The sequence below is a fragment of the Acipenser ruthenus genome, chromosome 6 (genome assembly GCF_902713425.1).
Source record: "Acipenser ruthenus chromosome 6, fAciRut3.2 maternal haplotype, whole genome shotgun sequence".
Lineage (NCBI taxonomy): Eukaryota > Metazoa > Chordata > Actinopteri > Acipenseriformes > Acipenseridae > Acipenser > Acipenser ruthenus.
In genome coordinates, this window is record NC_081194.1 from 25,221,590 (window position 1) to 25,234,993 (window position 13,404).

Here is a 13,404-nt window from a genome sequence, read left to right on the forward strand (position 1 = left end):
CCGTAGTGGTGGAATGACCTTCCTACAGATGTCAGGAATGCCCAGTCCCTGACCACATTCCGGTGCCTCCTTAAGACTCACCTCTTCAAACAGCACCTGTAGAACTCCGCTGTTTGTATCCTGGGACACTATCACCCTTCATGTAAATGTGCTTTATTTTGCTCTTATCTGCCCCCTATTTACTGCATTTAATCCTGTACTTCAGAATACTGTAATCTGCCAAGTGTTTAACCTGTAGTACTTTGTATTTAATCATATCCTGATGTAACTATCACTATTTAATCATATCCTGATGTCACTATCACTATTATCTGCTGTATTATTGAATTGTGGTTTGTCACACTTGTACTTTGCTTGAACAAAAGTTATTGTATTTCTTGCTCTTATTGTATTACTTGTATTGTAACACTTGAAATGTATTTGCTTACGATTGTAAGTCGCCCTGGATAAGGGCGTCTGCTAAGAAATAAATAATAATAATAATAATTAAATATCCCAGTGGTGGACTATGTCGAATCCTGGCTATTTCGAATAGCGTAAATAAAAACACAACACTAAAACAATATCTTCTACTTTCATAGAGCTGTTCTTCAGTTCAAGTACCTTGTACACAAAAGCGAACATTGTTTGTGAACCGTTTGTAAAACATGTAAATAAATAAAAGTACTGGTAACTTTTGTATTTTTTAATTAGGATTTGAGTGCAGGTTCGTGTATTTGTGTAAGTTTACAGTATTTAATCTATTGCTATGTCTTCAAATGTATTTGCGAAATACATTTTTTAAAAAGTTACTAATTAAAAATATTTAGTAGTTTATACGTGTTAATGCTTATCGTGCTATTTGTTCAGTAACTTGTTCACAGTGTTTAAAGTTTTTTCAAAGCCTGCTTCCTGGCTTTGTTGGAGAAGAGAGAACCGTCATTCAAACCGGAGACTAGTTTCAATTGTGGTTACTGTAGTGCCACTGACAGCAAACAGTATTTTGGGGTTTTTTTAAACATTTTTTGCTATACAAAATTTAAATAGAGAGATTAAAAGTATAGGACAGCAAGGAAGCATCAGAGAGCATGTACTGGAACAGAGATTGTCTTTCATCAAGCAGAAAAAAGGTAAAATACATTAATACTGTATTTACATATTTTCCGGAAGATTGATTTGGAACAATGATTAAACATAGTTTGAACGCTGTATTGATGACTGTACTTTTTTCAACTGCACAAACTCATCACATACAGTGGAGGAACTATATTATTGTTTTCCACACACTCCATTAGCAAATTTGGAAATCAGCTCTAAAATTCCCCAAGAAATCCTGTTTGGAACAGATCCAATTTTTTCATCATCACTGTGAAACGAGAGACCTCTTTCAACAAGAAATTTGATTACCTCCACAACTGGCCTTAGCACCTCTCATCAGTACTGTTTCTCACTTTGAAACTGAAATGAAAGCACAGTATCAATACACTGACACTGATGCTCACGGCAGATCGGTGGTGAATGCTATTCTCTGTAATCTGAAAAGTAGAATGGGCCCAATCACTGAATCCATCGCAAAAGGCATCCTTCTTGTCTGAAAAAGTTTGCACGAAACAGAATGCAGCACCATTTGAAGGCGAATACAATAGCCATCCCCTCTTAACTGTTTCGCCATTGACTATAAAAATGTCTTTGCACACATAACGACAGTAAGACTGACCAACCATGCGTTTGTACTGCCGTTCAGATGATTTGAAATCCGCATTGTGATTCTGCAAAGGGAAGGGCCCTTATCAATCCAGTAGTTTGGGTGTTTTAATCATACCTTCCATTCAGCTGTATCCTTCGATAAAGATGGTTGTGAAAGAACATTGTGTGCATTAGGATGACCTCTCCCCATTTCAGCCTCAGAAATTAGCTAGGAGTCCTCTTCAGCTTGTTCTGGTTCAGACTGTACAAGGCCTTCAACAGCACAGCCTGTACTTGACTTTACCCTTTTGCAGGGTCAGTTACACCCCAGGGAATTATGCACAGAAAAAATCAAAATTATTCAAGAATGTACAAAGTAACGAAACTATTGTGCAGTTGTATTGGGTTATTCTCTCATACTGGATATCAAAATACTAGTAGAAAACAATGGATTTTCTTTTAACATAAAGTCTTTCTAAATTCCAAGATTGAAATAAAGGAACACCAGCTCTTTCAGTTTGTCTTCCGAAAGGGAATGCCTTGGACAGGACAAGATTATACAGCGAGTTGCAGCTGTATTTATTGTATTTATGTATCTGAAAGCTAATGTTTTCAAATTAGGAAGATTGTCAGCTGTCTATGTCAATCTCCCTGGCGGTAGAGCGCTCTGGATCGCATTGGTGCCACCTTCACAGTGTGCAAAGCAAAGCAAAGCAAATATTTTATTGTATTTTCATCGTGAGACCTTTGTCGTTGGATTTTCTGGCAAAATCGATCAATGTTCACTTGACCCTCAGTGTGATCCAACATTTTTCCCTGTCCTTTTCTGTTAACAACGATATTATTTAATATTACGCAGCTCTGCGTTTTATGCATAAAGTTACGCAGACGCGTAATTGCATAATTCCCTGGGGTGTAGTCAGACTTAATGTGATATATTCTAGGATTGTCTGCATCGTTTCAGTCTGAGGCTGTGATTGTATGTGTGTGAGCAAGCTACAGTCACAGCTTGCTCGAGAGCTGTAGTTTGTGTGTGAGGAGACAGGTGGTGTCATATTTCAATTGCCTGCTAGTCAAGTTAAGGCAGTGAGAGTTTTGAATTGTGTTTTGTTCTTAGAGACTAAGAGATTTACTTTCTGACTTTTCTGATTTCTGTTTATTATTTGTGTACTTAATAAAATACTACTATTGATTAAACATTCCTTGTGTCTGTGCGTGAATGTCTGTTCATAGAAAATCCTCGATCTTTGTAACACGTCAATTAAATATTGTTAGTAAGAAAACTAATCAACCCAGATAAACATTAAATTATCAATTATTGAATTGTTCCTACAGTTCCCTTTACACAGCAACCTCACAGGTTGGGATGGAGATTTATAACCACGATTCATTCTTTCTCTGTCACAGTGCCTTACATTTTTTTGTGCTACTTACATGCTGAGTTGTAATGGCTCGAGTCAGTAATACGACTAGCATCAGACTTGAGTCTCAATTTTCGGTTTGTTATGAAATGACTCGACTTGACTCAAGTACCTGCAAGAAAAGAATCGACTTAACTCAAGTCCCTGCTCAAAAGACTTGATCCGTCCCAGCCCAAAAGTCAACCTGACTCGAGTCTTTATGATAAAATAAATTACACAATCAGTTTCGTTTTCAATATTGTGAATGATAAAACACCTGATTAAAAAAATAAATAAATAAATAAAGATAATTGAAAATATTAAAAACATAAAAAAGAATAAAGACTGAAACTTAGAAACCCTGTCATATTACAAAATACTGAAATGTATAAATGAGGGGCAGGAGTAGTGTTTGTGCCCTGGCTGTGTAGAAATTCAAAATTTCCACAGATCAGCGCAGACCATTAGCTACTATAGCTCACCCATCGGTTACAAAACAGACATCATTAAGGATTGTTGGATACCTCAACCATTTGTTACTTATCTGTGACTATTACATTATTGAATTCAAGAATTTGGTACAGATTTTAATGGCAGATTCTTGTGTCTAAGAACCTGTCACAGCCACTGAATAATGTCAGACTTGAGTCTCAATTTTCGGTTTGTTATGAAATGACTCAACTTGACTCAAGTACCTGCAAGAAGAGAATTGACTTGACTCAAGTCCCTGCTCAAAAGACTTGACGTGTCCCGACCCAAAAGTCGACTTGACTCGAGTCATAGTCTTTATGATAAAATAAATTACACAATCAGTTTCGTTTTCAATAACCGCAGCCCTTCTTCTGATGTGTACAAGCCCTGCCATTATAGAAATAATTTTGAATGCAGAATATTAAAATCAGGATGTTCAAGCAGGCTGTTTATTTGTTTATATGAAAACAAATGATATGAGTGAATGCATTTGAGATTTAGCTGGAATTTTTTGTTAAATAATAATAAGAAGAATTGTTTAACTAGAGCATTACACAATGATGATTGTTTTAAGTATTGTGAGTGCACTTAAGAGGAGAATATTGTAAGCAATGATTGTGTTACACAAATAATAACCTGAAAAATTGGTGAACCCAGTGAGTAATAAAAGGCAAGAAACATCTCAACACCACATTACCCTGCTTATTAATTTTATAATTATTAATTTATTTACTGTCCCTTTTCAGGCGTACAACATTTTCTGGAGGCCCTGCTGGGAGGAGTGTCTTGAAATTGCTTTTATAAAATAAAGTTAACTCAATGAAACACTCATCCCTTATAAAACCCAGCGAGAAGTAATGGAGACGGCTAGTGCAGAAGATCCAAGAGCTGAAGAGAGAGTGCATGCAAGTTGAGAGAACACAGAAACTCAAACTGCAGCAAAGATCAAGTTGGTAAGTGGAACCTTGATAAGCATTTCTGTACTCCATTACTGTCAATATGGAGAACCTACAACTCAAAGTTGAGGGAGCTTTATATAGACTTCCTGAAGAAAACCTTGCCAGCCTTAGTGATTTTCTTCATGTCTATGGATCTGGTCAACAAAGTATAACTGGGAAAAGCAGAATGTCATTAATTAAGCACATACTAAGATACTTGGACCAATATGAGGTGGGGGAGCTAGAGGACAGTGGCATGGCTGAATTGTTAGTAGTAAGAGATGAAATTGAAAGCTTGTAAAGAAATAAAGAGATAGAGCAGGAAGTAGCTAAGAGCCAGCATGAACAGAATAATAAGTTGCAGGCAGAATTAAACGAGTTACACTGTAGAATGAAAGAAGAAAGAAATGAACGAGTGCCTGCATGACCTGATTGTCTGTGGGTGGATGGAAAAGTCAAAATCTCAAAGATGGAAGTATGCGGCTATGCACTGATTACAGAGACATGAACAGAAAAACAGTTCCTGACAGCCAGCGCATCCCTCAAGTACAAGACATCCTGGACAATCTAGGCGGCAACACCTGGTTTTCACTATTGGACCAAGGCAAGGCATACCACCAGGGCTTCATGTCAAAAGAAAGTAGACAACTGACAGCATTCGTGACACCCCGGGGTCTCTATGGATGGATTAGAATCCCCTTCGGTTTAATGAATGCACCTGTTGCCTTCCAGAGATGTATGGAAGAGTGCCTGGATGGTTTGTGAGATTAAATCTGCATCCCTTATTTGGATGAGACAATATGGTATCAAGTTAAAGCCCAGTAAGTGTGACATTTTTAAGCCAAAAGTTAGATACCTAGGGAGGATTGTGCAAACTAAAGAAAGCCGTATGGATCCAGCTGATAGTGTGGCAGTTCAAGCTTTAAAAGATAAAATACCAGGTACAGTGGGAGAACTGAGACAGATCTTAGGATTGCTGAGCTACTATAGGCAGTATATTAAGGACTTTTCATGCATTGCTCAGACATTTTATGATCTTTTAATGGCTAAACCCAACCACTACAGTCACTACAGCAAGTAATGGAAGCAAACAGCGCTGAGGAAGAGTTAAAGGGAGAAAGGGAGTCCTGACGGGAGTGCCCTCCTCGAAACCCATCAATTGGACTGAAGCTCACCAACAAGTTTTGGAAAAATTGTTAAACTGTCTTTTGGAACTGCCTGTGTTGGGTTTTCTAGATTTTTCTCAACCATACATTCTCCACACGGATGCATCGAACTAAGGCCTGGGAGCTGTGCTATATCAGAGGCAAGAAAGACAACTTAGAGTGATTGCTTATGGGTCACAAACTTTGACAGCCTCAGAGAAAAACTATCGCCTTCACTCTGGGAAGCTTAAGTTTTTTTACCTTAAAAGGGGCCATTACTGACAAGTTCTGACAATAATCTGCTGACTTATGTTATGTCAACAGCTAAACTGAATTCAAAAGGATACAGGTGGGTGGCTGAGTTAGCTAAATTCCATTTCACTCTAAAGTACCGACCTGGCAAAGAAAACATTGACAAGGATACCCTGTCCAGAATGCCTTTCAGCATGGAGAAAATGATGAAAGAGTGCTCTGAAGAGATGTCACCTGATGTCATCAGAGCCACTTCCCAGTCTGTAGAAGCCCAACAACAAGGTGATGCCACATGGCTGATGGCAATCTCAGTTGACACTGCAGCTGCAGAAAATGATCAGATTAGCAAGACCATTAAGCCTCTTACAAAGACAGAATTGTGTAAAGCACAACAGGAAGAATCAGTGGTAGGGAAATTACTGGAATACAAGAACATGAGGAACTACAGCCCAAGATAGAAAGCTTTGATTCGTGAATGGGATAAGTTGCACCTCGACAGAAATGGAACACTGGTCAGGGAAACTGCAGTCAGAAAACAATTAGTGCTACCAGAAAAGTATAAGCAGTATGTATTTAAAGAGCTTCATGAAGAAATGGGCCGTTGCTTCTGGCCCTACATGTAACCGGACATTGAGCACTGTGTAACTCAAGTGTGCCTTTGTGTAATGCAAAAGAAACCCAGCCACGAAATCAGGGCCCCATTGACTAACATGTTGTAAAAACATATATTATATGCTATACTCTTTATTAGCTCTAAACAAGTTCCTCTGATGTTTTGTTTATGCTTATGTCTCTGCCTGGCTGCTGTAAACTGTCTCCGCCCTTTAAACATCAAATGCCCCTCTCAGTGACGTCACACACACAAAAAAAACCTATCAGGAAGTGAACGTCACTCCCCTATGCAATGATATGTGTTTCAAGCCTGTACTGCAAAATGAACAATAAAGGTCTTATCAAAATCAGGGCTCTGAAGTACTGGTTCCTTAAACAAAGCTTATTTTTAAGTCTTGAAAAGCTTTTTCACAGGTCACAGTGCATTGAACCTTATTAAGACCAGATTTCCAGGTTAGATCAGTTAACACCAACGCTCTTTTTGAGAGGTTAGGTATAAATCGCCAACATCAGCCCACTAACCCAAAGAAAGAACAAACTTTTTTTTTGTTACTGGGGGTTGATAATTCAGGACAGTGTTAACTTTCTCTACTTGTGGTCAAATAACCCAATTCCCAAGGTGATAACCCAGGTATTTTGTTTCAGTTTTTGCCAGAGCACATTTCTCCGGATTGACTGTCAGTTCAGCATTCTAAATTCTTTGGAAAATAATCCTAATATGGTCCAGATGCTCTTCCCATGTACGGCTATAAATGACAATATCTTTGTCCATAAGCCGTTGAAAGGTTTCTGGCACTCCATGCAGACAGAATTGCATCACAGTAAACTGGAAAAGTACAAAATGTGTTCTAAAAGCTGTATATTTCTTTGAGGTTGGGGTGAGTGGAACTTGCCAATACCCTTTACTTGGCCTTCCCCAGCTTCTCAATCATGTAATCGATGCGTGGAGTCAAATTTTGAAATTGCATTGATCTTCCAGAAATGGTTAGCGAGTCCAAGACCGCACCAACATCACCGCAGGGGCCATTACCACGCCACCCATTACTGCGACTGCCCATAACTGTTATGGGCATGTCGGCGCGTCTTGGACTCGCGGTGATGTTGTGATATGTCTGGAAATCAATGCAAAATCTGCCATCTTTCTTAGGCACCAAAACTATTGGACTACTCCCATTTGCTTGCTGATGATTCAATGACACCTAAGGATATCATTACATCCAGTTCCTTCCGTAACACCGACAGCAATCTTTCTGGTGCTCGGTAGAATGGCTGACGCACTGGATGTGATGTTCAACCAAAGTAGTGTATTCTGTTTTTTCCTGGAACAACTCTGAAAGCGTACATGCTCTCAGTTCAGATTGCTGTTGAGAGGTGAGGTGTTTCAAGTCCACTGTTACTTGTGATCTCCAGTTGGGAAGTATTGCTCCTCTATTTCCTCCTCTTCCTCTATGGCGTGAACAAATAATTGTAGTCCTTCCACATTGGCCTGTAAGGTTGTGTGATCGGGCGGCTGGTGTTTGGAGCAGAAAGGCGTCAGGAGACAAGGTTAAAGTGCAAAATTGAGAAGTTTATTAGTGCTGAGTTTTCAAGTAAATAAATAAATACAACAGTGCAGTGAAAAAAATAAAGACCTTAAACAAAACAAGCACCAGGTTTAAAATACAAGACCAGGATACTCAACTAATCCTATACTTCCATTCCTAAAGCATTTGCAGGAACACCGCTACCTGCTGTTTCCTTCTAGAGATCCCCCCATTAAAATGAGCCACCCTCTCCTATATATAGAGGCTGGCTATATCACCACAGCCCTGGACTGCTCTATAATAAAATACAAGCAAAACATTATCATGTGCAGATTGCTTTCATAATCCTTACACTTCCTACAGTTCTCTAGCAACATTAACATTACAATAGTTAAAATTTTTCCCAAATGCATAACCCACGCTACACAATTAGTTATTCATTTAGAGCTATATTCCATCAGTGCACGTGCCCCCTTAATGGCCGCTCCCACCATCAACATGCCCACGCGCACCCCCGCGCCAGACCCGAACCGAATGGTAAGTATTTTACAATTAAATTAATTATGTTAAAACAACAACATTTCAATGCAGGCAGTACTGGGCATTATTTTATACAATATGTGCACCTATTATGTGAAATAGTTTCCAGCACGCCATCCCAGCAGTGTTACTAACATTGTATTTATTTTTACCGGCCTTCAGCATCCCGACTCCCCAGACGCCCAGGACAACACGGTCCCTCTCCTCCACCCAGGTAAGTAAACAACAGGTATTATTAATATTCTTTTAACATGTGTACAGATTGTTTTTTTTTTACATTGGCAATCAGCAGAAAACTTTTTAAAATACCTTTGCATTTCAGTAGGCATTTTAAAAGGACAGTATACATAGTAAAATGCGTGGCAGGTTTAAAACAGTCAGTGTTCCGCGGTAGTGCTGGACAATGGAACTGCTCCATCACACGGCCCGAGAATGCCATTCCTTTAACAACCAGCTGCTTATCCCACGATTTCCACGTGGAGCGCATGCAAGTCCAAATTTGTAACTCAAGTGAGAATAGCGTGCAGGCGCTTATATGTGCATCTGCAAAGTCTTTTTAATGTGCTTCAATGAAAAAATAAGAAAACTGTGTTGTAAAAGTGTATGCAGTTTTCTTTTTGGTAGATAACTGGCAGATGGCAGCAGTCCGTAAGAAATGTGCTTGCACAGACCGGGTCATCTGTATACACACAGCTGAGAGTGAAAAATGGATGCCTGTGTATCTACAGAGAATAAAACAAGGAGATTTGTTTATTTATGTGTTGGTGTTACAGGTTGAAAGGAAGCCTTGTCAGGATTAGTACTGGTCAAAACAACCTATTTATTTATTGTACCTACACTTCATGGATAATAATTCATATAACAGCGCTATGCACCCATGCCTGAAACTGGGAAAGATACTGTATATGACGTGATTGAAAATTCGCAAAGCAAGTTTTCTGATGTATATGTGCTAGATAAAGACGATAGCATTGATGAGGGTTTGAAGTGCGTCTGCTTTGAAATCTATCACACAAAAAATAATTTCTAAAAAGTGATATGCCTGCACAAGTATTATAATGTTATTATAATACTGCCATTGTAAAAAATGATGTTATTTATACTTATATAATGCTGCCATTGGAAAAAAATGATATTATGTTGTGATCTATGTTAGAATGTTACAATTGTAAGCACATTGTTATTTTGTTATTTAAGTTCTATTGAAATACTGTATTCTCGTTTATCATAACCACAATAAAAAGTGTGTATTTAAAAAAATAGCAATTTTTTTTTGAAAACTATCCAAATTGCTTATTTGAAGGCTAAGAATGAAAAATTTGCAAAAAGAAAAATAGCATTTTTAACATGGAAATTGCCAAAATAAATGGGCAGTTGGGTGGTTAACATGTGGATATAGAACACCTGCTTGGTCTTCTGGTGTTCTGGCATGGAAATTTCATAACTGAGTTGGTCCATTTTCCTTATCACCTGATATGGACCTTGCGATTTTGCCATAAGCTTACTTTCCTGTGAGGGAAGTAAAAGCAAAACGTGCTGCCCTTGTTCCAGTGATTGAGTTCTGGATGATTTATCATACCAGGTTTTCTGACGTTTCTGTGCCTTCTCCATGTTCTCCCTGGCCAGTGCTGATAACCGCTTTAGCTGGTCTCTCATTTTCAGCACGTAAGCTGCAACACTCAGGTTCTCCTTTGGAAAAGGTTCCAATGTCTCTTTCAGCATATCAAGAGCTCCTTTCACATGCCTGCCATACAGAAGTTCGAAAGGGAAGAATCCAATTGATGCCTGCGGAACTTCTCGGTATGCAAACATTAACCCTTTGCGGTCCATTGTCGGACCTGGTCCGACATTGCAATTATTCCTATCCGGTTCATTGTCGGACCCTGTCCGACATCATCAAAAAAACGCAAAAAACGGGTTTCTAGTCGTTTTTTTCTCCGGAAAAAGCCGAGAAAACCATTCAATGGCCGAGTGGGAGCAACAGGAGCCGAGACAAGCCGATAAAAAAAATAAATAAATAAAAAAGGCGTATCTCATTAATAGTCATACTTGCCCCTGGCATCACATAGGGGCGGACATAAGGAAACAAGCTGCCTGTTACTGTATCAGCGCACAGAGACTATCACGGACATTTGCAGAGCTTTTTTCAGATGTTATAGTAATAAAATAATGACTTGGATTGCATTATTGAGGAGTTTGGTGATAAAACGAGTGATCAGGAGATGATTGATCAGTATGTACGACTATTATTATTATTATTATTTATTTCTTAGCATATGTGAAAGCGATAGCGAACGAAAGGGTGGGGCGGGGCTGGAGACGCCTAGTGAGCGCACCTAGCGCACTTAATAAATGGACTGCAAAGGGCTAAGTATGGTATCCACTGGTCCCAGTCAGCGCCTTTGTCTGTAACAAACTTGGACAACATGCTCTTAAAGGTTTAATTAAATCATTCCATCAACGCATCAGTCTGAGGGTGGTAAGGGATGGTCTTTATTCCTTTAACCCTTTGCAATTTTCCCTTTCCGGTCCAATGTCGGACCCTGTCTAACATCATCAAAAAGACGCAAAAAACAGGTCTCTAGTCATTTTTTCTCCAGAAAAAACAGAGAAAACCATTCAATGGCTGAGTGAGATCAATAGGAGCCGAGAGAAGCCGAAAAAAAGGGGCGTATCTCATGAATACAGATAGCCCCGGCATCACTTAGATAACACGGACATAAACAAACAAGATAGCTGCTTCTGCATCCAGCGCTCAAAGAATATCACAGACATTTGCAGAGCTTTTTTAAGATGTTATAGTAATAAAATAATGACTTGGATCGCATTATTGAGGAGCCTTTTAAACCTGTTTTATTGTGAAAAAAAATACTTTTAAACAGCGCGTCTAAAATAAACTGCGCATGTGAAAATAAATTGGACCTGACGCGCCTGAGATGCGCTGAATAAATGGACTGCAAAGGGTTAATACCCAGCAATTTGTAAACCTGATGCAACAGTTTAGACCTAAAGTTGGTTCCTTGGTCTGTAATTATTTCTCTGGGAATACCAATACTTGAGAATAACTGTAATAGGACAGAGGCTAACGGTCTGGCTTTTACATTCCTCAACGAAAATGCCTCTGGATAAAGTGTGACATTATTACAAACTAACAGAATAAATCTATTTCCAATCCTACTCCTTCCCAAGGGACCCACGATATCCATAGCTATCCGTTATTTAGCAAACAAACAGTAAGTTAAAAAATCAATTTCCTCAATAACCCCAATTCCATTCTTTCCCTTATTAAATGTGTCTTCCGAAGTTAATAAATTATGAAGTGATTCAGAAGATGTAATCGTTTGGGTAACTAGGAAACACATTTCACAAGAAATAGCATTTAAATTGCATTTACGCCAATGCGTATCAAAGACCAGAAATGAGATTTTTATTATCAACTTTTTTGTTTTTGTTTTACCAAACCCGATCTACACCTTTTAACCCAAACCATTCAACAGGTAAGTTTTACGTGTTCTTTTTCTCACAGAGTGTACAAGCTATTTCATTTTGAACAATACAGTTCATTTAATAGCGTCCATGTAATGGGGATAGCACTTAATCCATTACAGTTACAGACGTGCTCAAATTTGTTGGTACCCTTACAGCTCATTGAAATAATGCTTCATTCCTCCTGAAAAGTGATGAAATTAAAAGCTATTTTATCATGTATACTTGCATGCCTTTGGTATGTCATAGAATAAAGCAAAGAAGCTGTGAAAAGAGATGAATTATTGCTTATTCTACAAAGATATTCTAAAATGGCCTGGACACATTTGTTGGTACCCCTTAGAAAAGATAATAAATAATTGGATTATAGTGATATTTCAAACTAATTAGTTTCTTTAATTAGTATCACACATGTCTCCAATCTTGTAATCAGTCATTCAGCTTATTTAAATGGAGAAAAGTAGTCACTGTGCTGTTTGGTATCATTGTGTGCACCACACTGAACATGGACCAGAGAACGCAAAGGAGAGAGTTGTCTGAGGAGATCAGAAAGAAAATAATAGACCAGCATGGTAAAGGTAAAGGCTACAAGACCATCTCCAAGCAGCTTGATGTTCCTGTGACAACAGTTGCAAATATTATTAAGAAGTTTAAGGTCCATGGAACTGTAGCCAACCTCCCTGGGTGAGGCCGCAAGAGGAAAATCGACCCCAGATTGAACAGAAGGATAAGTGCGAATGGTAGAAAAAGAACCAAGGATAACTGCCAAAGAGATACAAGCTGAACTCCAAGGTGAAGGTACGTCAGTTTCTGATCGCACCATCCGTCGCTTTTTGAGCGAAAGTGGGCTCCATGGAAGAAGATCCAGGAGGACTCCACTTTTGACAGAAAAACATAAAAAAGCCAGACTGGAATTTGCTAAAATGCATATTGACAAGCCACAATCCTTCTGGGAGAATGTCCTTTGGACAGATAAGTAAAAACTGGAGCTTTTTGGCAAGTCATCAGCTCTATGTTCACAGACGAAAAAATGAAGCTTTCAAAGAAAAGAACACCATACCTACAGTGAAACATGGAGGAGGCTCGGTTATGTTTTGGGGCTGCTTTGCTGCACCTGGCACAGGGTGCCTTGAATCTGTGCAGGGCACAATGAAATCTCAAGACTATCAAGGCATTCTGGAGCGAAACGTACTGCCCAGTGTCAGAAAGCTCTGTCTCAGTTGCAGATCATGGGTCCTCCAACAGGATAATGACCCAAAACACACAGCTAAAAGCACCCAAGAATGGATAAGAACAAAACATTGGACTATTCTGAAGTGGCCTTCTATGAGTCCTGATCTGAATCCTATCGAACATCTATGGAAAGAGCTGA